Source organism: Vulpes lagopus, chromosome 19 (assembly GCF_018345385.1).
Source record: "Vulpes lagopus strain Blue_001 chromosome 19, ASM1834538v1, whole genome shotgun sequence".
Lineage (NCBI taxonomy): Eukaryota > Metazoa > Chordata > Mammalia > Carnivora > Canidae > Vulpes > Vulpes lagopus.
Genome location: NC_054842.1, coordinates 2,916,987 through 2,943,114, shown reverse-complemented (window position 1 = coordinate 2,943,114; position 26,128 = coordinate 2,916,987). Strand labels below are relative to the sequence as shown.

At 42.2% G+C, this 26,128-nt stretch overlaps 1 protein-coding gene, 1 long non-coding RNA gene and 1 pseudogene across 2 annotated transcripts in view; 2 read left to right on the top strand and 1 right to left on the bottom strand.

Annotated features, from left to right (window-relative positions):
* The window catches only part of ANO10 (anoctamin 10), a 223,663-nt gene extending 218,402 nt beyond the window's left edge, over positions 1–5,261 (bottom strand). The window contains exon 1 of the mRNA XM_041734366.1: positions 5,065–5,261. The gene's annotated coding sequence lies outside the window, so the exon portion shown is untranslated. The remainder of the gene's footprint in view (positions 1–5,064) is intronic.
* Positions 5,262–5,549: 288 nt separating this feature from the next.
* LOC121478557 lies at positions 5,550–16,463 on the top strand. The gene is made up of 3 exons (XR_005984516.1): positions 5,550–5,702; positions 7,288–7,469; positions 16,067–16,463. It is a non-coding gene; the product is annotated as an uncharacterized LOC121478557 (long non-coding RNA).
* Positions 16,464–25,497: 9,034 nt separating this feature from the next.
* Positions 25,498–25,686, top strand: LOC121479168 (annotated as a pseudogene).
* The last annotated feature ends 442 nt before the right edge of the window (positions 25,687–26,128 follow it).

The following is a 26,128-nucleotide window of genomic DNA, read 5'->3' as shown; positions in this document are numbered from 1 at the left end:
TAACTCTGTTTCCAAGCTTGAAAAATTCTCAAGTCAATTTGGACACCCACAAATTAACAAAAAAAATACAAAAAAACTAAAATCACAAGTCACAAAAGAAGAAATACAAGCAGCAAACACACATTTTGAAAAGATGCTCAAACATACTAATAAAAGAAATGTAAAATTAATATAAGATGCCTTTCCCTTTTCAGTTTTGCTGAAGTTGAAATGTAGACAAGGCCCAGTTCTGGTACAGGTGTAGAAAATTGGGTATTTTCACACATGCCTGACAGATGTTGTACTTTAGTATCACCTTTCCAGAAAGCAGAGTGGCAGTATGAAAAATAATACTAAATACTCCTACTATTCATTACACAACAATGCCATTTCTAGGAATTTATGCCAAGGAGATAATAAAAAAGAATCTACATATAGTAGAAGTTCATTACAATTTTCTTTTTTTCTTTCTTATTTATTTCTGGGTTTTAGTTAAGGCAAAGAAACAAGAAATAACTTACAAATGAAAGTCTAACAAGGAGAGATTGGCTAAATACATAAAGTGTGTCACAACTATACAACAGAACCATCAACACAAGGATACAGATGTGACTATATTAACATGGAGAACATTTCATAACTCCTTGTAAGGTAAAAAAAAAAAAAAAACAAAGCATGATCCCATTTATGGATATACAGGATCCATACTAATAGCAAAATGGCAACACTAGCTAACGTTTGCTGGGGACTTACTACATGCAAAGCACTGGACTACTCATTAAATTCTCACACCAATTCTATGAGGAAGAAACTCTTAACATTTTCATCTAGCAGATGAGAAAACTAAGGTCACAGAAGTAGGTTTGTCCAGTGTCACACAGTAACAAGCAGGAGAATTGGGATTTAAACTGTGGTGGCAAAAAAAAAAAAAAAACTGTGGTGGCCTCAGGTCAGAGCTCACACCCTTAGCCATGTGTGGATACACTCACATTTCAATCTATACTGTGTGTGTTTCAATAAACGTCCTATCAATGATTAGTCAGATATATTTCTCCAAACTACCATGTCTAAGTAGTAGGATGTAAGCTGATTGTTATTTTCTTCTTTAAATTTTTCTTTTTGATTGAATTTTAATGAGCAAGAGTTTTTTATAATTATAAAAAAAAATGGTTTTTACTGTTGTAAAATTGTATGCAGGAGCCCCACATTTTCAACAGTACGTGTAAAATGCACCTTTTAGTAAAGGCCAAATGATACTTTCTTAAACCTGGATAATACAAGGTAATATTTTGCTTTAGTCCCCTGATTAAAACCATACGAACCCTGTGAAAGAAGAGTTGCTTAATTTTAAAGATGTTTTGGAGTAAAGATTAACTAACAATGAAAAAGCCTTCTGTCCAAATGAAAGGAGTCAGGCAGCCTGGGTGGCTCAGTGGTTTCGTGCCACCTTCGGCCCAGGGCCTGATCCTGGAGACCCAGAATCGAGTCCCACTTCAGGCTTCCTGCATGGAGCCTGCCTCTGCCTGTGTCTCTGCCTCTCTATGTGTCTCTCATGAATAAATAAAATCTTAAAAAAAAAAAAAAAAGAAAAGAAAGGACTCAGCATCTAGGCACATTCCCTCTTATCCAAAAGGAGACTGCCAAAAGCACCAAAGGAGCTGGAGAATGATAGAATTTTTAGAGGAGAAGGAGCTTTAGGGGTCATTTAATCCCGTGACATCACTGTACCATGTTCATAAGACCCAAACTCACACAACCAGCATGGCAGATTTAGAACTGAAGACCAGTGCTCTTTGAATCATTTTCTGAAAAAGATCTTTTTTTCGTTTTTGTGAACTTAGTCAATAAAGTCAGTTTTACAGTTTTGTCATTAGAAGAAACACTGGCCTATCCAAACTGTACAGCTGCATGCTTTTGCTCCATAAAAGTCTCAAAGACTAACACAAATGGCAGTGTTGCATGGACTCTGCTTTGTGCAATGTGAACCATGTGAGAGGGAAAGACTACTAAGGCTTTTTAGTGGAGTTTGGTAAGCTTTGATCCCTTTCTCCAGGACATAAAATGCTCTTGAGGTTTCAACACTGTCAGTGACAATCCTTTAAGGACCAACTCTGCTCTGTTAACGCTTGCAGTTTTCAGCTGTTCTACACTTAAGCCATCCATTGAGCCAAAATGTACTTACAACCCTGGCTGCCTAAGATGCCCTTCCTCATCCTGCTATACCTTCTGTGCTCTCTTCTTCCTGTCCCTGTAACCAACCTAGGGGAACCTACTGCTCAGGGAATTTTTGTCCCTGTATAGGAAACCTCTGGATGTCCCTTCCTTGGGGGACTCCTGCCCCTGTGCTCTGCATGCAGCAGAGTACAGGTAAGGAGGATTTAGTTTTACAGTTAACTGGTCACTGGAATCCAGGCATGCCCTAAACCCACTCTCTAGTTGTCTGGCCCAATGGAGTGTATAGCAAGTCTAAGGTAGTGAAAACAAGAAGCCTCATGGCAGCCTTGGCCTAAGCTGAGTTCTGCAACCTGCTTTCACCAGAGGATCCTAATAAGAGCTTGGTTCACCATTACAATATATATGACCAGCACATGGTACCAAAATACCAGATGGGAAGACATTTAAGTGTGGGTATGGAAGAGAGGCTCATGGTCCCAGTTGGGGCCAATCTAAAAACAATGATTCAACATATGTAGTCTTCTTAGGCACTGAAAGATAGAATGATTTCTGCAACTGCAACCAATTTCTCCATTTTATGCAGGCTGTCAACCAGGACAGCTGCCAGGAATGACTAAAAGGCATAGCATACAGGTTTCACAGATGCTCTGGGGCACAGGATAGCCATCCCAAATTCTGTTCTTATCATGTGCTGGACTGCACAGAGGGCCAAAGGGAGGCCTATAAATGACTTGGATTCATGTGGCTGTTAGATTAGCTACTGGATCACTTGCCTACAGTAAGAGGTAAATCCTGAGACCAGAGTGGTTGAAATGTCCATACAAACACACTGTGAGTTCAACCATGGGGTGGGGGTGGGGAAGCTGGGGGTATGTACATTGAAGGATCCAGGAAAGAAGACCCTGTATTCACTTTCTGAGTTTAGGAGGTGGGGAGCCAGTGGAATTATAAATTCAAAGGTGAGTAAGAAGGAAATGCACAAGTAGTCTTCAGAAATCACCTTATTTCAGACTCAAGGAGAAACGTAAACCAAAATTACACAATTACTCTGTCATGAAGCAGAACAGGAACATATCAGTGAGAGAAAAATGAAAGGCCACAATGATTGAGCTGGAAAATGAGAGGGATTTTCTTAGGAGAAAAGTTATAACTTTAATGGCCAGGGCTAGAAGGAAGGACAGGACAGCTCCAGAGGCCCTGAGGGTAAAGACAACTTGGGGACATGCTCTGAAACCTCCAGTAGGCAGTTAACTATGAGGGCATTTGTGGGACATTTTTTCCTTGAGACCCAAGGTAGCTGCGTCTTGGTGTTATGTAAGATGTGGGCAAATTTAATAGTGGGAAATCAACACTGCACACAGCCACCCTCACTAGAGTTTCTCAGAGACACTGACAAGGTAAGGAAGCTGGTGAGGCCCACTCCCATACCTGGGAAATTGGTGGTATCAGGACCCCACAAGAAGATGCAGGAGAGGCAAGACAAGACATACTGAAGACAGCCTGGCCACAGCAGCCCAAGCCCAGGCCTGATTAGATGCTGCACTAACAGAAGGCCACCTCTGCACAGAATCACCCAACTGAGCCTTGCCACAGACTGACCAATGAAGTGAAACAACAATATTTCCACCTCTCATTTAAACTTTCTATCTACTCTCATTATGCCACATACTGACAAGATTTTGCTTATTTAGGCTGGAATAATGTCTGAAAATCTGAAGCAGCACTGAATCTCCCCTGCAAGTGCAGCACCTGACGCAAAACTAAATTTCTACTGTGATAAAAGAATGAATCCATGATAACCATACAACCATTTAAAAAGATGTTTAAGGAAAATTTTTAATGATCCAGGCAAGTGCCAAGTGGGGAAAAAAAAGCAAACAAATTAATATAACAATATGACCCCAATGATGTAGTATGTACATTTAATATGCAATAAAATACAAAAAGAATTAAGATTTGCACCCGAATGTTAAGAGTTGGCGAAATTACATGGGATTTTAACTTTTATCCCTATACTTTTTCTCAATATTCCATGTTTCTACAATGAAAAACAAGTTTCACTGGCTTTCTTTTAAGCACACACACTCCAATTGACCAAGCCTTTTCTATTCCCTTCCATTATTTTAGACCTTTTAAAATTCATTCTTCAATAGCTGGTCTGCACAGATATGATCTACTTTCCACCGTGAATTGAAAACTATGTATCATACTCACAAAATAGAAAACCTTAGAAACATCGAGTTCTGTAGGTTAGTGTGACTTCAAATTGAAAAGAGGCAAATAATAAAGATTTTTTTTTAACGCCACGGGGCTAGATTCTTAAAAATTAAACTCCGCAGGTTTAAGGAAATGGGAACTGTTTTCAGCCTGGGTGAACCTCACTGCACTTATTACGTGGGACCCTGTGCCCAGTGTCCAGGCGGCGGGAGCAGTGTTTTGCAGCAGCCCGGGCAGCCCAGTCCTGGCACGGGGAGGCGCCAGGAAAACAGCAGCAGCCCACAAGAAGGCAGCTCTGCTGCAACCACCTTTTCAGGTGCCCAGGCCCTGTGCCTGGCTTGCGCTTATTCCTCGAGCCGTAGGCTATGTCCCCGCGCAGAGCCTGGGCACCCCATCACCCTGACCCCGCAAGTTCGTGCGGCCACGGGGGGTCTGACTTCCCCCAACCGTCCCCGGGGGGCGTCAGTCCCGAGCCCCGCTGAGCAGGCCCTTCTTCCCAGCCCCCTCCCTGCGACTACCCCACGAGCCCGCATCTGCCCCCATCCCGGCCCACGTCCCGCTCCTGGGGCTGCCAACTCTGGGGGTGCACCGGGACGGAAGGACGCCCCGCCGCCAGGCAGCCCGAGCTCAGCACCGCACAGACCGGCTCCCCGCCGCCGACAGCGAGGGCCTGCGCTCCCTTCCCCCACGTACCGGCCGCAGCGGCGCTCCACGCCTTCGGAGGCGGGCCCGGGGCTGGAGAGACCCTGAGGAACCCCCGCGGACGCTCTTTGGCAGGGGCGGACGCAGGACGCTGGGTGTGGCGGGGCTGACGGGGCGGACGGGGCGGACGGGGCTGGCGGGGCCTAGGAGCCGGAGTGCAGGCACAGCGGACCACGCCGCGAGAGGCGGGGCCGGCACTGCGCCGTACGGAGCGGGGCGGGGCCTCGCGTGGAGGGCGGGGCCTCGCGGGAGGGCGGGGCTTCGTGGGGAGGGCGGGGCCTCGCGGGAGTCCTCCCGGCCCGGACGGAAACGGCTCCGCGGAAAAAGGCAACGAGCCCAGCTTGCCCTCCGCCGGGAGCGGGAACGCGGCGGCGCGCGGAAGAGGCGTGCCCTGAGGGCTGTCACTCGGGGGGCGGGTCCCACGGCGGGGTCCCACGGCGGGAGGGGCGTGTCCGACGGGCTGTCTCTCCGATGCGGGCTGGGGCCTCGCTGGGCGGCGGGGCGCAGAGGGGGTGGAGCCTGGTAGAGCCGCTGAGAGGGAACGCGGGCGTCCGGCTCTTACAGAAGACCCTCGTTACTGGAGTAAAAGCGGCAGCCCTCCTCAGACTTCCTTTCAGTAGCGAAAACAGGTACTAATGTAGGACTTTCGTAGACGGGAACTTTCGGAAAGCGAGGTCGGATGGAGGGATTATTCTTCGCCTTTCCTCTTCCTTCCCTGGCTCTGCTTGCGGATAACCAGGGGAGCCTCTAGGTTCCCGCCTCGCCATTTCCTTCTTTCAGTCTCTTACGGTCCAGACTCCACTTTTCTTGTCACTGTCAAGTGTAAGAACAAGTCCCCCGCACCCCTGCCCTCCCCAGACCCGCCTGGGCCTCGGCCCCCTGCTGCTCGGGGCTCCCGCCCTGGCTGTATCCCCCTCCGCCTGCCTCAGCCCTGCACGCGCTCTCTGTGCTCCCAGCCCTCGGGAGTGGAGGCGCCGTCCGCCTCCAGGCCCCACCTCTCTGCCTGCTCTCCTACTTCTTTTTTCCATAGCGCTCATCACCTGTTGTATGTTGTCTGTCAGTCTTGCCCTAGAATGTGAACGTCACGAGGGCAGAGATTTTTGTCAGTTTTGTCCACTGATATATTTGCAGTGCCTGGAACAGCCTTAGATCCTCATCAGGCAAGCAATAATTCTCAGTGGAATCAAAGAAGGCTTTATGTTCTTTTATTATTATTTTTTTATTGGTGTTCAATTTGCCAACATACGGAATAACACCCAGTGCTCATCCCGCCAAGCGCCCCCCTCAGTGCCCATCACCCAGTCACCCCCACCCCCACCCCCACCCCCGCCCTCCTCCCCTTCCACCACCCCTAGTTCCTTTCCCAGAGTTAGGAGTCTTTATGTTCTGTCTCCCTTTCTGATATTTCCCACTCATTTTCTCTCCTTTCCCCTTTATTCCCTTTCACTATTTTTTTTATTCCCCAAATGAATGAGACCATATAATGTTTGTCCTTCTCCGATTGACTCATTTCACTCAGCATAAGACCCTCCAGTTCCATCCACGTCGAAGCAAATGGTGGGTATTTGTCGTTTCTAATGGCTGAGGAATATTCCACTGTATACATAAAGCACATCTTCTTTATCGCCTCGGTGTCCATCGAAAGAAGGCTTTAAAAGGACTTCTCCCTAAATGTCTGAGAAATATCAGGAAGGGAGACAGAACATGAAGACTCCTAACTCTGGGAAACAAACTAGGGGTGGTGGAAGGGGAGGAGGGCGGGGGGTGGGGGTGAATGGGTGACGGGCACTGAGGGGGGCACTTGACAGGATGAGCGCTGGGTGTTATTCTGTATGTTGGTAAATTGAACACTAATAAAAAATTTATTAAAAAAAAAAGAAAAAGGACTTCTCCCGGGCAGCCTGGGAGGCTCAGCGGTTTAGCACCTGCCTTCAGCCCAAGGCGAGATCCTGGAGACCGGGGATCAAGCCCCCCGTCGGGCTCCCCACATGGAGCCTGCTTCTTGTCTCCCTCTGCCTGTGTCTCTGCCTCTGTGTGTGTGTGTGTGTCTCATTAATAAATAAATTTTTAAAATCTTAAAAATAAAAAAAATAATAAAAGGACTTCTCCCCACCTTACATCCATCTCAGCCCAGAGGGATGCCTCCAGGGCCTGCCCAGCCAGAGCAGTGAGGACTGCCCTCCCACTCATCCTCCCCTCCTCTGGGTCTTCCAGGCTCAAGACAGGAGGAAGGGGAACTTGAGGACAGGAACAGAAGCTGGCTACTACACAGGGGACTGTTTGCTGTTCTTTCTGGAACTCCAGTGCTCTGTCATGGCAGCTCACCACCCCACTGACCGGTTCCCATGTGGCTGTCATGAGACCTGTCATGTCATGCTCATGGAAGTCCTGCATGGGTACGTCCAGAAGTTCTCTCTCTTCTGCAAATTGGGACAAATTGTTTCTGTTCCAGTAAGTTTAGACATTAACTATTCAGTAGGCTTTTTAAAATTGCAATCTTCCTACCTTCTCACCCCTTGAACTTGAATGGCCATCTCTCCCTATAACTTCATCTTCTGCTGTTTATATGACCAGAAGGACTGACAAAAACAAAATTTGAATGGAAATATAAAAAAATATCTTTCACATGGACAATCTCATTGCATCTCTATAATTATCAAATTAAAACTTTGTGATAAGTATGACAAATTAGTTGTTGGACAACACAAATGGCTGACCTGAGTGATCCCTGTTATCAGTTACCTAATGCTGCATAACAACCTGCTACACACATTTAGGGATTCCCATCTCTTCTCCTTTTGGGGATTTTCAAATTCTCTGGCTCCCAGGACCTATTTCCAGTTCTGCTGGCCAGAGAGCTAGGGTTCTCTTGGAGTTTCCTAGGCTTTCTATCTGTCATGCGTATCTGTCCTTGGAGCAACTATAAAGGCAGTATTGAGGGAAAAGAGAGAAAAAAATAACAGGGATTCTCCCCATGCTCTTTGCACAACAGGGTCCCTGTTCCCACTTCCTCTGTCCATGGGGACAGGTGTTCTTTGTGTCTTACTTACCCACTGTAAGTATAGTCACTGTACAATAGCAGTGCGACACCGTGACTGGGACTGGCCTCAGGACAGAAAAGGAAGAAGAAAAAACTATCAGGAGTTTTCATCACTTTCTCCAGTTTGCAAAACCTTTTTTGAGTATTCTATCTAGAGGTTTTAGCAGTAGTCAGTGGGATACACGGGCTGCAGTGGACTTACTGCGTTTTGGCCAGAACTGAAATTTACCAATCAGATAAATGAAAAAATATTTCAATTTGCGTTTCTCTTACTATGAATGTGAAAGAGAAGTTTGTATTTTGTTTTCTGTGAATCCTCTTTTTGTATATTTTGTCCATTCTATTGGATAGAGAAACTTTACACAATAGTAAACATAGTCCTTTTCTTAGGTATGAATGTCAAAACTTTTTCTCAGTTTACCATGTCATTTGACTTTACTTATGCTGTTTTATTTGCTTGTTTTGTGTTTTTTGCCACCAGACCTTTTCCTTTTCTAATTGGTGAATTTTACTACACTTTTCTTTTACTACTTAGTATTTCCTGGTTGTATCAGACTTTTCTAAGACCTTTACGTTTCTGAGATTACTTTGAAAAGTCTTCCATGGTTTCTTCTTAATATTTCATGATTTCACATTTTTCCTTTTATAAAAGATTTTATTAATTTATTTGACAAAAAGGGAGAGATCATAAGCAGGTGAAATGGCAGGCAGAGGGAAAGGGAGAAGCTGCAGACTCCCTGCTGAGCAGGGAGCCCAGTGTGGAACTTGATCCCAGGACCATGGGATCATGACCTGAGCTGAAGGCAGACCCTTAGCTGGCTGATCCACCCAGGTTCCCCTCATATTTTTCCTTTTAAAAGTTGACCCATCAGAAATTTGTTGTGATATAAGTGGAATGGATCTGGCTTTACTTTATATCTTGATAGCTACACATTTGCCCAACGATTTACTTAATAACCCATCTTTTCCTTACTGATTTAAATGCCATCATAATCATATACTAAATTTCCTTCTGTATTTTTGAACTTTTGCAATATATCATTTTCTTTCTTTGAACTCTCTAGTATAGCAGAAGGCCAGTTCCCCCTGACAGTTTCTGAATCCCTGATTCCCATCATAAGTGTCTGGTGTAGCAGCTGCTGAAGCCTTGCCTTCAGTAAACTGTTCTCTCCAGGTGACCACAGGTGATCATGTATGTAACTTTTCCCACTGTGTGCCCTAGATTCATAGTATGCCTTGTTAGTGATGACAAGGTTACCATTCTCTTCAAACCTAGCCAGGTCAGATGCAATCCCAGATTTCCATCTCAAGGGCCTGATTCCTGCAACCATTTCCAATACCAACTATGTATGGGCCTGGGCTAGAATCACAGCCACTGCCTAAATGTGGAAAATGGACACTTTAACCTGTGATCCAGGGATTTCAGAGTTCGATCAAGAAGCTGCTACAGCCACCACTGCTTCTTGACACCCAGAAAGCTTGAGAATAGCCTGAAACTTGCTGGAAGGAAACCACAACTTTTCTCTCCAACGGAAGGGTCAGGAGCCATAGGAAGATGGTTTTTGCTTCCTACCTGATCTCAAGTTAGTGCATCCTCCTAAAGAACCTGGTGTTATTTCTAGGCTTCCAGCCACTTCCAGTACATCTTTACATAAAAACCTTCACGTAAATCACATTTTTCATGACATTTATTCCTAGTTAGTTTATCTTTCTTGTTATTAGTGTAAATGAGAACTTTTCTTCCAGCATAGCTTTATTTGGCTATTGGCTATCGTATGAACATTAATTTTTGCATAATAGTTTATGACACGAATAAAATCTTTTACAATTTATGGTAGTTTATTTCTTTAAGATTTCCAAGCTTACAGTCACATAATTTGGAAATAATTATAAGTTTCCTGCTTTCTTTTCTTCTTTCTGGCATTAAGGAAATACCTCTGGTGTTTACTGAGCATGTAGGAGATTGACCTTGGGTGGGAGATAAATATATTTTATTATTAAGTAAGAATCCATGAATTCTTATTTTATTGAAAGTTTTTTTTCTTGTCAAGCATGAATGCTGAATTTTTGTAATATGTCTTTTCATCATCCATGAAGATATTCATGTGATTTTTTTTCTTAGTAATAATGAATTTTATTAGTAGGTTCCTTTATTTAGCTTTTATTCTGAAAGAAATAGAGGGCTGTTGAGGAATGGGCATATGGGTAAGATTATCTGACTCACAACTGAAAAGGATCACTCAGATTTCTGTGTCAAGAACACACAGAAGAGACACAAAGATGGAAGCAGACTATTGCAGTAATTAAGGCGAGAAATAGATTATACCAGAGGTAGCAGTACAATGATGAGATATAGATTCTAGAAATATCCTGAAGATAGAGTTCTCAGGAATTTGGACACGTTGGATGTAAAGTACGAGAGAAAAAAGTCAAGTGACAGCACTGTCATTAGTGAGGTCAGGAAAACTGTGGGAGGAGTGGGTTTGGAGGAAAGTCAGGCCCTCTGTGTTGGACACACTGTTTAAGATGCCTTTTGGAAATCTGGGTTGGAATACAGGCCCCTGGCAGTCAGGAAAGAGGGTACAGCTGGAGAAATGCATTCGTGGATTATCAGCAGAGAGCAGATGTTTGAAGCTATAGGCTGAATGGGTCCACCAGAGGTCCAGAAGCCATTAGGGAAGAGGACAAGGAATGAGTCCTGGTCCTCAGCCCCAACAGCGAGAGGTCGAAACAAGGGGAAAGAACAGCAAAAGAGCTTTGCAAGGACTGGCCAGTGAGATGGGAGGTAAGCCAAGAGAGTAGGAAAGGGGGTGTCTCAGAAACAAGTGAAGAACATGAATGAAGAAGGAGCTGTGCCAGGTCAAGTAGAATGAGAATGGGGAACATGAAATAGTGTGAGAGCAGTAAGTCGAACATATTTAACCCATCAATTATGGTAAACGTGCCTAAATCATTTGCTAATAAATAAAATGTTCAAATTGAATGTGAAAACTCAGTGCTATACTCTCTGTGAGACACAACTTAGAATAATTTTTAAAGTTTTAAAAGGATTGTCAAAGACATGCCAGGCAAATATAAGTTTGCAAATAAAATGCAATAAATGCAAATAAAGCCAAGGTGGTTGGATTTAGAGCAGAAAAAGGCATTAAACAAGATAAAGAAAGGGAGTCTGGAATGCTTATGTGTAGAATTCACAGTGAGATAACATACTTGTGAATATATTAGCACCAAATAACACTGTTGTCCCTGCCTCAAGCTGGGCCTTTGCACCTGCTGTTCCCTCTGCCTGGAGCACTCTCCCCTAGCATACCACTAACTCCTTCACTCCTCCAAGACTATTCAAAATGTCGTTTTCTCAATGAGGCCTTCTCTCACCTCCTTATTCAGAATTGTAACCTGGTCTCTCTAATCCCTTTAAACTATTTTGCTGTTTTTGTTCCTGCTCTCCATGGCTCCTCCTGAATTTGCTTCCGTGTCTGTTCTTCCAGGGACTATTTCCAGTGTTCCTTTAATTCTTTGATAACTTTTCTTTTCCTTTCACTTCTTCTCAAATGCCACCAGCTTGTTTGTCTCCTGTCTCACTGTCTTCCATGTGAGCCACACGCAGGAGGTGTTGGTAGGGTCCAGGTTCCTGGCTGGAAGCTTTTCCTCTGGCTCAGTATTGAGTTGGTGAATAGCCTGGCCTTTCCTGTTCCTCATCCAAAAAACAGGCCACTGGAGGGCTGCTCATGGTACAGTCCTCTCCCTGCTCACTGGCAGACTGCTTCCTGCACATAAATGGCGTGTCTGTGTGTGTCCTCATGCAGCCCTGCACCCTTGCTTCTACTTTTATACTTTGCATGATGCTGCTCTGGGACCTGGCTTTGTACAGCCTCTGTCACGGGTACCGTGGAGCACCCCTGGCCCTATCTGAGACCTGCAACCATGAGTGTGCTTACTGTACTTCTGCCTGTGTCCCTACTGAGCCTCACTGCCTTGGGTGCACTCCCATTTGTGTTGTGTGGTTTTGCAGTTCAGGGGTCTCCTACTTTTGTCAGCGTGAAGGTTTTAGCCAGTTTGGGCTGCTACACCTGAAATATCATAGACTGGTGAATTAAACCAAAAAAAATTGTTTTTATTTTTTCCACTTTGATATCTAGGAATGAAAAACAGAAATTTATGTTCATGTATTAAAACATCTATCTCATCCTCCTAGAAAGAAATATGTAAACTGTTTCCATCCTCCCTGTAACTGTTGAATACAAACACCTATTTGCTAGAGTAGACCAAGTAGGATACAAATATTTTTAATATCCTGGGGAAAGTGTTGTTTTCTCTCTACCATGTTTTTACTGGAAACCTATAATATAGAGTAATGACCATTTGACATCCACCAAATAACCAAGGAATAATTTGGCTCCCAGCGTTATTTCAATTTCCTGTCTTAGCAGGGAACAGGCTAAATGGCTAATGGGTCTTTTCTGTGTCTTCTCTGTATCTAATACATTCCTGGAATAAAGCCATTGATGTAATAGAATTCCTCTATGAAATTGCTCATCTGAAGAGAACTGCTCATCCTAAATATTAGATTTTGATCGAGATGGATATCTTCAACTATCAAAATCTATATCATTAGTGTCAAGAATCCCAAAGGGTATGACATGCTACCATACTTATGAGCTAATAAGTTAACTGTCACAGTTGCATGGATGCCAACAGAAGACAAGAGACTCCTGGTTCAAAGACAGAGGACTTAATTACTCACCGCATAGTCCGCAATGTGAGCTCTATGTGTGAGTTCCCCTTGGTCCCCACCTCCCATGGAGGCAATGTGGAGCAGCCCAGGTGGATCCTGCAGACTCACTGGGTGTGCATCATAGCTCAGAAACTCTGAGTTTAGTAACTCTGGCCTTGTAATGGGGCTGTTAGCAAGCCTACTCAATCTTTACCTCTGAGGGAAACATTATCTTTGTGATCCTAAACAGAAAACAAGTCTGCCCTCTACTCCACACAGAGACACCAGCTCTAGCTTCAAGGCTGTTTTCTGTACAAACATCTTTCAAAAGATAATTTGGAACAAAAACTTTCAGTGCCTTTACTCAGAAGATATGCAGGCATGCAAAAGACCCATGTAAAATTGTTTCCCAAGAATTACAAATAGTCCTGCTATCAATACAACTCATGAGTTTCCCAACAGAAGTGCAGTTCACACTTGAGCAACACAAGGGGATGGGGCACCAAGCCCCCAGGCAATCAAAAACATGTGTACAGCTTAGGACTCTCCCCAAAGTTAACTACTAATAACCTCCTATTGAACAGAAGCCTTTCTGATAGCATAAACGTCTATTAACATATTTTTGCATGTTATACGGATTATATACTGCATTCTTACAATAAAATAAGCTAGAGAAAAGAAAATGTTAAGAAAATCATAAGAAAGAGAAAATACATTTACTGTACTGTAAAAAAAATCCATGTATAAGTGGAGCCTCACAGTTCAAACTTGTATTGTTTTTTTTTTTTTTTTTAGGATTTTTATTTTATTTATTCATAAGAGACACAGAGAGAGAGAGAGAGGCAGAGACACAGGCAGAGGGAGAAGCAGGCTCCATGCAGGGAGCCTGACGTGGGACTCAATCCCAGATCTCCAGGATCACGCCCTGGGCTGAAGGCAGTGCTAAACCGCTGAGCCACCAGGGCTGCCCCAAACTTGTATTGTTTAAAGGTAAATTATATATTCTACTGCCTGCACAGGTACCAGAACTTCAGAGTTAACAAGACTTTGTAAGAGGATAAAAGATTACTGGATTTCCTTTTCACATGTCTTTTAATTTGAAAGAAGGTTAGATAACAGACACTTACTACAAAAGTAAAAGCTATAGGAGAGTAGGCAGAGAAAAGTAGGTCTTTCTCCCCGCTGTCTTTCCTTCCCTCCTTCTCCTCTCCTTCCCCTCCTTTCCTTCCCTCCAATTCTCCCTCATCCCTCCCCCCCTCCCTCCCTCCTTCCTTCGCTCCTTCCCTCCTCTTTCCCTCCCTCCCTCCTTCCCTTCTTCCATTCCCCCTCTTTTCCCCCTCCTTCCCTCCCTTCCCCTGGCCCTCCTCCTCCCTCCTTCCTTCCTATCCGCCCTCCCACACATACCCACACATAAGGGGTGGGGTACGTGTATGTATACTCATACCTTTCCTCTACCTGGAATTCTTGTCCACTCCTCCACACATTCCCACCCACCAGGAACAATCCAAATGAAGACAAATGAAGAAATCTAAAACCAAAAACAATGCAGTTTCATCCAGTAACTTTCAAAATTGCTGCTTTCCTTTACTCATGCATTCCCCACTGGTGACCACTCCCCGAGATCACACATGTGTAGGGGAGCAAGGCATCTGCACACCTAATCATAAGATAAAGAATAATGGGAGTAGGAGAAATAAATGTACTATAGGAGAACCCACATGTAACAACTCCCACACCTCTTAGGACATCTTGTTGTTGGCATCTACTTCCCTCCTTTACAGCAAACAAAACATTGGGAGCCTAGCTTGAGTCTCCAAGGCCTGGTGTCTAGTTTGTTCAGCACTTATGTCAAATATTGGTGCTACCACCCTAGAGGGTCCTGAGCATCACTTCAAGTCCTTCCATGGATCTTAGAGACAATCCCTCCATCTGACTTCTCCCAATATACCCTACACATATTACTCTGCTATTTAAGTATTGTCCAGTAAACCTAGGTGATAGATGAAAATTAACTGTGACTTTTATAAAGTCTAAGCCTTTAATCTACATGATGAAATAGAAAATGGCAATGTTTTAACCATCTGACCTGACCTGACATTATAGTTTTGGTTTATTTTGTTCCTGCAAGTTGGTAAGCCGCAGTAGCTTCTCTGAGTAGTCCAGTGTGTAAGAGGTAAGTACTTTTATACAGTGATTCCTCAACAAATAGACAAACAAAACAGAACAAAACAAAACAAGAAACAGCATTGTCCTAGTGTGGGTGTCCTCAGAAGCAGGTCCTGAGACAAGGAATTGAGGGCAAGCAGTTCATTTGAGAGGAGAACCAGAGGACACAGGTAGAGGAGAGAAGAAGAGAGACTGGGAATGAGGGTGTGTCATCATGCAGATCACTCCTACAGGTAGCTGGGGATGAAACCAACTGAGCAACTCCAGGGTCAGTGGAAAACACACCTCACAGTGTCCTGCCTGAGGACTGCTGGCTGAGAAGGTTAGTTCTCTGTTACTTTGGGCCACCATCTTTGTGGGAAGCCAGTACTCCTGCCATCAGAGGTGCCCTTAGGCAATGAGATACAGATGGTGGCCAATGGCAGTCAGTTTAGATGGACAGTCCTGAGGGGATATGGCTGGGCTCTGCCTGCATCCACTACACAGGTCATTACAGGTCAAAGGAGTCCATTGGCTCATATTCCACATTCACAAATGCCCCCAAATTTGAGCTAACATGTCATCCCTGAGGGTACAGAAGCAGTTATAGAAATATACATATAGAATTGGAAGATGTCTATCAGATAACTTTCTATTTGTGTCCTATTAACAAAACACAATAATAATGGTTATATATAATCAATTTAGTGTTTTTCATCAATCCTTTCTTTACCTTGTAATTCATATAATTATATTGTCTTGTATTTTTGTTTTAAAGACATATTTTCTTAAATATGAATATTTCAATTTAACAATTAAAAAATTTTAATTCCCTACTTTTAACATTTCTTTATTTTTTAGTGTATTGCAAGCCCCAAAATCTGAAAACAAACCAGGCCTTTGTCACCATTGGACAGGAGCCACTTAAACCCAATACAATCATGGAGAAATTAGGGGCAAATTTAAGAAGAAAAAGGAAGGACCCAAGTGATAAAAAAAAATCAGGTGTACTTTGCTCTCACCTAATTGATTAGAGGGGTGACAGAGCTGTGTGCACTATAACCACGCTGAGTGGTTTCTTCTTCGGTTTGCAGGCACTTCGTGGCTCAGAGATGGAAAATGATTCTCAGAAACTCTACTTTGTGGACCTAACCTAACAGCTCCAGCTGATCCGTGGGATCTCTCACATGTTGCTTCAAGTTCTCACCTTAAATAAAACAAATTAGGAGCAAAAACAGTGACTATTGTTGGATGATAAATCAGAAAGTTGCCATTTACCCCCTAGAACTAGTGGGACTTACTACATGTTCTGAATACAGTATAAAAATATTGTGGGCAGCAAAGAATGAATAATTATTAAATCTCCAAAATGGAATCAATTAGGTTTTCCTGGAAACCTAGAGAAGTATCAAGAAATTTGTATTTATTTGTATTTCTATAAATTTGTATTTATTTTTGTGGTTTGTTTCAAATACAAGCTCATTAAAATGAGGTATCTTATTTTTCTAATTAAATTATAGTTTAAACACCTTGACATTCATTTTTTTATTTATTTATGATAAATAAATTTATCAGAGAGAGAGAGAGAGAGGCAGAGACACAGGCAGAGGGAGAAGCAGGCTCCATGCACCGGGAGCCCAACGTGGGATTCGATCCCGGGTCTCCAGGATCGCGCCCTGGGCCAAAGACAGGCGCTAAACCGCTACGCCACCCAGGGATCCCAGCACCTTGACATTTAATAGTGAAACTTGCAAATTTCAAAGATAAAAAGAAAATCCTTAAAGCAGCAAAAGACAAGAGAAATATTAGATTAACAGCAGACCTCTCCACAGAGACCTGGCAGGCCAGAAAAGGCTGGCAGGATATATTCAGCGTCCTAAATGAGAAGAACATACAGCCAAGAATACTTTATCCAGCAAGGCTCTCATTCAGAATTGAAGGAGAGATAAAGATCTTCCAAGATAGGCAGAAACTGAAAGAATATGTAACCACCAAACCAGATCTGCAAGAAATATTAAGGGGGACTCTGTAAAAGAAAGAGAAAGCCCAAAGAAAAAATCCACAAAAAATAGGGATTGAATAGGTATTATGATGACACTAAATTCATATCTTTCAATAGTAACTCTGAACGTCAATGGGTTTAAAAATCCCATCAAAAGACGCAGGGTTTCAGACTGGATAAAAAAGCAAGACACCTCTGTTTGCTGCCTACAAGAGACTCATTTTAGACCTAAGGACACCTACAACCTAAAACTGAACGGTTGGAGAACCATTTACCATTCAAATGGTTCTCAAAAGAAAGCAGGGGTAGCAATCCTCATATCAGATAAATTAAAGTTTATCCCAAAGACTGTAGTAAGACATGAATAGGGACAGTATATCATACTTAAAGGAACTATCCAACAAGAGTACCTAAAAATCATGAATATTTATGCCCCTAATGTGGGAGCTGCCAAGTATATCAATCAATTAATAAACAAAGGAAAAACATACTTAGATAATAATGCACTAATACTGGGAGACTTCAACACGGTGCTTTCTGCAAATGACAGATATTCTAAGCACAACATCTCCAAAGAAACAAGAGCTTTAAATGATACACTGGACCAGATGGATTTCACAGATATTTACAGAACTTTACATCCAAACGCAACTGAATACACATTCTTCTCAAGTGCACATGGACTTTCTCCAGAATTGACCACATACTGGGTCACAAATCAGGTCTTAACCAATACCAAATGATTGGGATAATACCCTGCATATTTTCAGACCGTAATGCTTTGAAACTTGAACTCAATCACAAGAAGAGATTTGGAAGAAATTCAAACACGTGGAGGTTAAAGAGGATCTTGCTAAAAGATGAAAGGGTCAACTGGGAAATTAGAGAAGAATTGAAAAGATTCATGGTGCAGCGGTTTAGCACCACCTTCTGCCCAGGGCGTGAACCTGGAGACACCGGATGGAGTCCCATGTTGGGCTCCCTGCATGGAGCCTGCTTCTCCCTCTGCCTGTGTCTCTGCCTCTCTCTCTCTCTCTCTCTCTCTCTCTCTCTCTGTGTCTCTCATGAGTAAATAAATAAAATCTTTTAAAAAATAAATAAATAAAAAATAAAAGATTCATGGAAACTAATGAGAATGAAGATACAACCCTTTGTATCCCAAAGATTCAAAATCTTTGGGATACAGCAAAAACAGTTCTGAGAGGGAAATACATCACAATACAAGCATCCTCAAAAAATTGGAAAAAAAAAAACTCAAAAACACATGCTAACCTTGCACCTAAAGGAACTGGAGAAAGAACAGCAAATAAAACCTACACTCAGGAGAAGAGAGTTAATAGAGATTAGAGCAGAACTCAATTAAATAGAGACCAGAAGAACTGTAGAACACATCAACAAAACCAGGAGTTGGTTCTTTCAAAGAATTAATAAGATAGATAAACCATTAGCCAGCCTTATTAAAAACAAAAGATAAAAGACTCTACTTAATAAAATCATGAATGAAAAAGGAGAGATCACCACCAATACCAATAAAATACAAACAATTTTAAAAACATATTATGAGCAGCTATCTGCCAAAAAATTAGGCAATCTAGAAGAAATGGACATATTTCTGGAAAACCACAAACTACCAAAACTGGAACAGGAAAAATAGAAAACATGAACAGGCCAATAACCAGGGAGGAAACTGAAGCAGTCCTCACACACCTCCCAAGACACAAAAGTCCAGGACCAGATGGCTTCCCAGGGGAATTCAATCAAACGTTTAAAGAAGAAACAATACCTATTCTGCTAAAGCTGCTCCAAAAGATAGAAAGGGATTGAATACTTTCAAACTCGTTCAATAAGGCCAGAAACACCTTAATTCCAAAACCAAACACCCCACCCAAAAGGAGAATTATAGACCAATATCCCTGATGAACACGGATGCAAAAATTCTCAACAAGATACTAGCTAATAGGATCCAACAGTACATTAAGAAGATTATTCACCATGACCAAGTAGGATTTATCCCCGGGATACAACGTTGCTTCAACACTCGTAAAGTAATCAATGTGATAGATCACATCCACAAGAGAAAAAACAAGAACCATAGATCCTCTCAATAGATGCAGAGAAAGCATGTGACAAAATACAGCATCCATTCCTGATCCCAACTCCTCAGAGTGTAGGGATAGAGGGAACATTCCTCAGCATCTTAAAAGCCATCTACAAAAAGCCCACAGCAAATATCCTTCTCAGTGGGGAAACACTGGGAGCCTTTCCCCTAAGATCAGGAACACGACAGGGATGTCCACTCTCACCACTGCTATTCAACATAGTCCTAGAAGTCCTAGCCTCAGCAATCAGACAACAAAAAGAAATAAAAGGCATTCAAATTGGCAAAGAAGAAGTCAAACTCCCTCTTTGCAGATGACATGATACTGTCCATAGAAAACCCAAAAGACTACACCCCAAGATTGCTAGAACTCATACAGCAGTTCGGCAGTGTGGCAGGATACAAAATCAATGCCCAGAAATCAGTGGCGTTTTCTATACACTAACAATGAGACTGAAGAAGGAGAAATTGAAGAGTCAATCCCATTCACAATTGCACCCAAAAGCATAAGATCCCTAGGAATAAACCTAACCAAAGAGGTAAAGGATCTATACCCTAAAAACTACAGAACACTTCTGAAAGAAATTGAAGACACAAAGAGCTGGAAAAACATTCCGTGCTCATGGATTGGAAGAATTAATATTGTGAAAATGTCAATGCTACCTAGGGCAATTTACACATTTAATGCAATCCCTATCAAATACCACGGACTTTCTTCAGAGAGTTGGAACAAATAATCTTAAGACTTTTGTGGAATCAGAAAAGACCCTGAATAGCCAGGGGAATATTAAAAAAGAAAACCATATCTGGGGGCATCACAATGCCAGATTTCAGGTTGTACTACAAAGCTGTGGTCATCAAGACAGTGTGGTCCTGGCACAAAAACAGACACATAGATCAATGGAACAGAATAGAGAATCCAGAAATGAGTCCTCAACTCTATGGTCAACTAATATTCGACAAAACAGGAAAGAATATCCACTGGAAAAAGGACAGTCTATTCAATAAATGGTGCTGGGAAAATTGGACAGCCATGTGCAGAAGAATGAAACTGGACCATTCTCTTACACCAGACACAAAAATAAACTCAAAATGGATGAAAGATCTAAATGTGAGACAAGATTCCATCAAAATCCTAGAAGAGAACACAGGCAACACCCTTTTTGAACTTGGCCACAGCAACTTCTTGCAAGGCACATCTATGAAGGCAAGGGAAACAAAAGCAAAAATGAATTGTTGGGACTAATCGAGATAAGAACTGGCAACAGTCAACAAAACTAAAAGACAACCTACAGAATGAGAGAAGGTATTTGCAAATGACATATCAGATACAGGGCTAGTATTCAAGATATTTAAAGAGCTTTTTAAACTCAACACCCAAGAAACAAACAATCCAATCATGAAATGGGCAAAAGACATGAACAGAAATTTCACAGAGGAAGACATAGAGATGGCCAACAAGCACATGAGAAAATGCTCCACATCACTTGCCATCAGGGAAATACAAATGAAAACCACAATGAAAACCACCCCCTCACACCAGTGATAATGGTGAAAATTAACAAGACAGGAAACAACAAATGTTGGAGAGGATGTGGAGAAAGGGGAACCCTCTTGCACTTTGGTGGGAATGTGAACTGGTACAGCCACTCTGGAAAACTGTGTGGAGGTTTCTCAAAGAGTTAAAAATAGAGGGATCCCTGGGTGGCGCAGTGGTTTGGCGCCTGCCTTTGGCCCAGGGCGCGATCCTGGAGACCCGGGATCGAATCCCACATCAGGCTCCCGGTGCATGGAGCCTGCTTCTCCCTCTGCCTGTGTCTCTGCCTCTCTCTCTCTCTCTCTCTGTGACTATCATAAATAAATAAAAATTTAAAAAAAAATAGAGCTACCCTATGACCGAGTAATTGTACTACTGGGGATATACCCCAAAGATACAGATGTAGTGAAATGCCGGGACACCTACACCCCTATGTTTATAGCAGCAATGTCCACAATAGCCAAACTGTGGAAGGAGCCTCAATTTCCTTCAACAGATGAATGGGTAAAGAGGATGTGGTCTATGTATACAATGGAATATTACTCAGCCATTAGAAAAGACAAATACCCACCACTTGCTTCCACGTGGATGGAACTGGAGGGTATTATGTTGAGTGAAGTAAGTCAATTGGAGAAGGACAATCGTTACATGGTTTCACTCATATGGGGAATATAAAAAATAGTGTTAGGGATTATAGGGAAAGGAGAGAAAATAAGTGGGTAATATCAGAGAGGGTGACAGAACATGAGAGACACCTAACTCTGGGAAACAAACAAGGGGTGGTGGGAAGGGAGGTGGGCAGGGGGTTGGGGTGACTGGGTGACCAGCACTGAGGGGGGCACTTAATGGGATGAGCACTGGGTATTATGCTATATGTTGGCAAATCAAAAAATATATTCAAAAATTATAGTTTAAAAATTATTAATGTCATTTCTGTGAACCCAAGCTCTAACTTATTCCTGGGAAAAACATGCCTTCTCTAAAATCAAATGTTTCAATAATCATTGACTTACTAGACCATAAACTCGTTTATGAAAAACTCATTTATACAGATAATCTTCTAACTAGCACTATAATTGAGGAGATGAATAAATATGTTTTATCACAAGCAAGTAGTAGATGGTATTTGTTGAAATTAGGCAATTTGTATTAATTTTCTTTGATCAAAATTTGCAAAAAATTAAGAAGCTTTTTCAAGATATGTTTATAGAATGTCAGAAATTATACAAATTGGAAATTTTAGATTTCCCATTAAAACATTTGTCATTTTCATGCGATTTTTAACTGTCAAAATCAAAACAAATGTACACAATACTGGATATCCAGATATGGATGAAGTACAGTGATGAATCTCTTTTTGTACCTTAAAATTTCTGAAAAATGAAATGCTTATTAAAATTGAATTATGTATTGAATGGTAAAAATACTTAGCTCATAGGTATCCAGAGAGCAGGTGCTTGACACATAGTGTGAAATAGTAGTCAAGGACCTGACTCCCAGGGTGCACTGGCAGGAGTTGCACTACCTCTGCAGGGTGACTTAGTTTTCTTCACCAGTGCATGCATGAGTGTGTGTGTGTGTGTGTGTGTGCGTGTGTGTGTGTGGCTGCACAACAACACCATCAACTAGAAGGATAAGAAAGGTAACTCTCAACAACTATATAGGTGCCTACCTGTAGTACCTATTGCTTCTTTAACAAATTACTCCTAGACATAGCAACTTAAAACAACCAAATATTTATTATCTAACAGCTTCTCTGAGAGTCAGGAATGCAAAAGTGGTTCAGCTGGGTGGTTCTGGCTCAGGATCTCTTCTGAGGCTGCAGTCATGATGTCAGCTGGTGCTGCAGTCATCCGATGGCTCCCCTAGGGCTGCATGATCTGCCCCCAAGGCGGTTCTCTCGTGGCTGCTGGCAGGATACAGCTCAGTTCCTCACATATGGGCCTCTTCATAGGATTCCTTAGGTATGCTGGTGACATGGCAGCTGGCTTTTGGAAGAGACGGGAACAGAGAGGGTAGTGAAAAACTTTTAACATCTTTTAGTCTCCTAATCCCTATAGTCATACCATCATTTCTGCATCCTCCTCTTTGTTAGAAGCAAGTCACTAAGTCCAGCCCATAGTCAAGGGGAGGGGAATTAGGTTCCATGTTTTGAAGGGGGGTGTGTGTCAAAAAATTTGACTTATTTTTTTAAGTAGGCTCCATGAACACAAGGCTCAAACTCATGACCCTGAGATCAAGACCCAAGCTGAGACCAATTGTTGGATGCCCAACCAACTGAATCACCCAGGTGTCCCAAAGAACTTCACATTTTAAATCAGCTCAGTGCAGCAAGCCCAAGGATCCATCCAGCTTCCCATCACATACCAGAGCACTCACATCTAGATCTTTCTAGGTATTTGTGGTGTATTCCTAGCATTAATGTTTAATACATAGATCCTAATGTCACACAGCTAAAATAAGTTGAGGAATCAGTTTGTGTTGGAAGTATACATAATTGTTTCTTTTTTCCAGAAAGTGCAATCTTACACATCAGAACATTGTTAACTATGAGCCTCCTTGGATGGTAGCCTTGTTCATTCTGAAAACTTCTCCAGAATTATTTTATTATATCAACACAACCAGTTGAATTCAGAGAAATGTCCTTAGCCTGAGCAAGCCTAGTCCTAAGTTGGAGCCACAGAAATATATGTTTGAGTGGCAAGGAGAGGAGGGCACTGAGGGGGGCTAAAAATGATGTTTCTGGCAAGTCACTTCAAAATGGGCCACTTTACAACAATTTGCTTAAATAACTGATAAATGTATCAGTCACTAGACACATTTATATTTAATAGGTTTAAATTTCACAGTACCTTTTAATAGTGGTTGTGTGTTTTGAGAGGATGGAGAAAAATGGTTGAAAAGTGTGCCCTCAGCTAATTCTGTGGAAAGACTTTACCTGAGGCTTCTCCACTCAACCTACTCCATTCTGATGCTGTTTCCAAGCCAACATAAAGCATGATAAAGAGACGGCACCGGATCAATGCTGGCTGGACTGAAAAAAAAAAAAAAAACAACTGGCTAATGGGGAAAGCCTCACCCTTGGCCATGGAGAACTTGTCATCCCTGCCTGGTACCAGTTATTCTTTCTTTCCCTGACCATGAGATCAGTATGCACCCTCTCCCCTCAGGCCTCCATGCAGGAGTTTACACGAAGTGGGTGACTATCCTTGGAAGCCAGAAGACTCTGGAGGTTTTCTTCATTTACTCCCATTCTCTCACCATATGGCAGCAGAGTAGACTCATACACACTCAAATAAAATGGTGACTTCTTTTATTTGCAGAGTTGTACCAAACAGAACTCTTATCAAGCAGACTTTTCCCTTGCCACATTACATTGATAATTAATGTTCATAATAATGACCTTGGAGATCTGTCAGACTCTGAGGAACCTAATGAACAATTAAGAGAATGAAATGATTTTCAATAGGACTTCATGCTTAGTGCATTTGGTATTCTAATACTTTTGATAGATGGTCATGATTGATTGTCTAATTCCTCAAACCTGTGAGGAAGCCAATGATTTACTGTGTGGCAATGGTAGTGCTGTCATGAGTTATTTGGGAGCATATTACCCAAAATCCAAAAAATTGTCACTCAGCTCTAGCATACCCATGCAGGCTGCCACATAAGCTAAAGCCACAGGGAAGTGTTGAATTGGAATAACTCAGAACCCATCTTTTCCTTCTAGATTAAAAAAATTATTGGGGCTCCTCAGTGACTCAGTCGGTTAAGCATATGCCTTCAGCTCAGATCATGATGCCAGGGTCCTGGGATGTAGCTGCATGTTGGGCTCCCTGTCCAGCCGGGAGTCTGCTTCTCCCTCTCCCTTTGCCCCTCCCCCCTTCATGTTTTCTCTTTAATAAATAAAATATTTTATTGTTATAACTAAGGATAATTATCAATAAAATCATATACCAAAATGCTGTTCTTGGGACGCCTGGGTGACTCAGCGGTTAAGCGCCTGCCTTCAGCTCAGGGCGTGATCCTTGAGTCCCGGGATCGAGTCCCACATGGGGCTCCCTGCATGGAGTCTGCTTCTCCCTCTGCCTATGTCTCTGCCTTTCTCTCTCTCTGTGTCTCTCATGAATAAATAAATAAAAATATTTTTTTAAACGCTGTTCTTATAGTCCAGGAACCATCTATTGCCCTATCCATTTTTAACTTGTTTAAAGAATTTGATAAAGAATTAATATTAAAAAATTAGATGGAGGGGATCCCTGGGTGGCGCAGCAGTTTGGCGCCTGCTTTTGGCCCAGGGCGCGATCCTGGAGACCCGGGATCGAGTCCCACATCGGGCTCCCAGTGCATGGAGCCTGCTTCTCCCTCTGCCTGTGTCTCTGCCTCTCTCTCTCTCTCTCTGTGACTATCATAAATAAATTTAAAAAATTTTAAAAATTAGATGGAAAAGATTAAACTACTCCAGGTGGCACTTTATATCCTATTCTTTATATCATTATTCTTCTCTTTCTCTCTTGCTCCTCCTGTTATTTTCAGAAATGTTTCCCTGCTTGTTAAAAATTCAAAATCACAAAAATGTACAGTGGAAAAAAATATCAAGTCCAATCATCATACTTGGAACTTGAAAAACAAAGATCCCAAAGATAATATGACTTTCCCCCAAGCTACATAACAAGTTAGTCATAAAGCCCCAGGAAGAACCCATATTTCCCAATTCCTGAGGAAATATCAAAGCCACAGCAAAGCCAGTAACTGCTAATGCAAATTCTCAGCTGTCACAGCCAAAGAAACAAACAAACAAAAAAAAGAACTGGGAAATGGTATTTCAATAAACTCTTTTGACCACTAAGATTGAAGTCCCATGTGTTCTATTTTAAATATCTCACATAGCTTTGCACAGTGGCAGTATCATAGCCAATGAGGTTTATCCGAGGCACGATTATTGCTAATTAAGTATCTCACATATTTAGGATTTAAGTAGCTTTAAGCAGAAAATTAGAGCTCACATGGCATTGCTCATATTTAGGATCTCTGAGTCTCAGAGGCATGCAGTTTAGTAATTTATGTCTTTTCAGGCTTTGGTTCTTCTTCAGAATGGAGACCATGTCCACAAGAGAGTGTGGGCAGTTGTAGCAATTCTTCAGAGTTATGCCAAGTGTGAGAAAGGGGATTACTTGGTACAATAATTAGATTATCACCACACACATATACACACATTTACATGAACACATGTACATGCGCATGCAGCTGAAGCATTTGAGAACAAACTGCAGATTCATGCCATTTTATTCTTAAATATTTCAAGATGCACTTCCTAAGGATAAGGACATTCTCCTTATTGGTGAGAAATGAATTTAGAATCCAAGATCTGAGGGCAAGTGTGCTCACTGACACTAGGGTACCATTCCTTCTTGGCCCTCTCAGCAGACAATTCTAGGAAAGACACTTTTAAAGATGAGTTCATGTGGATATTCTTAATTCAAATTTAACCTTACAGTGTTTTATTTTAATGTCTTCAA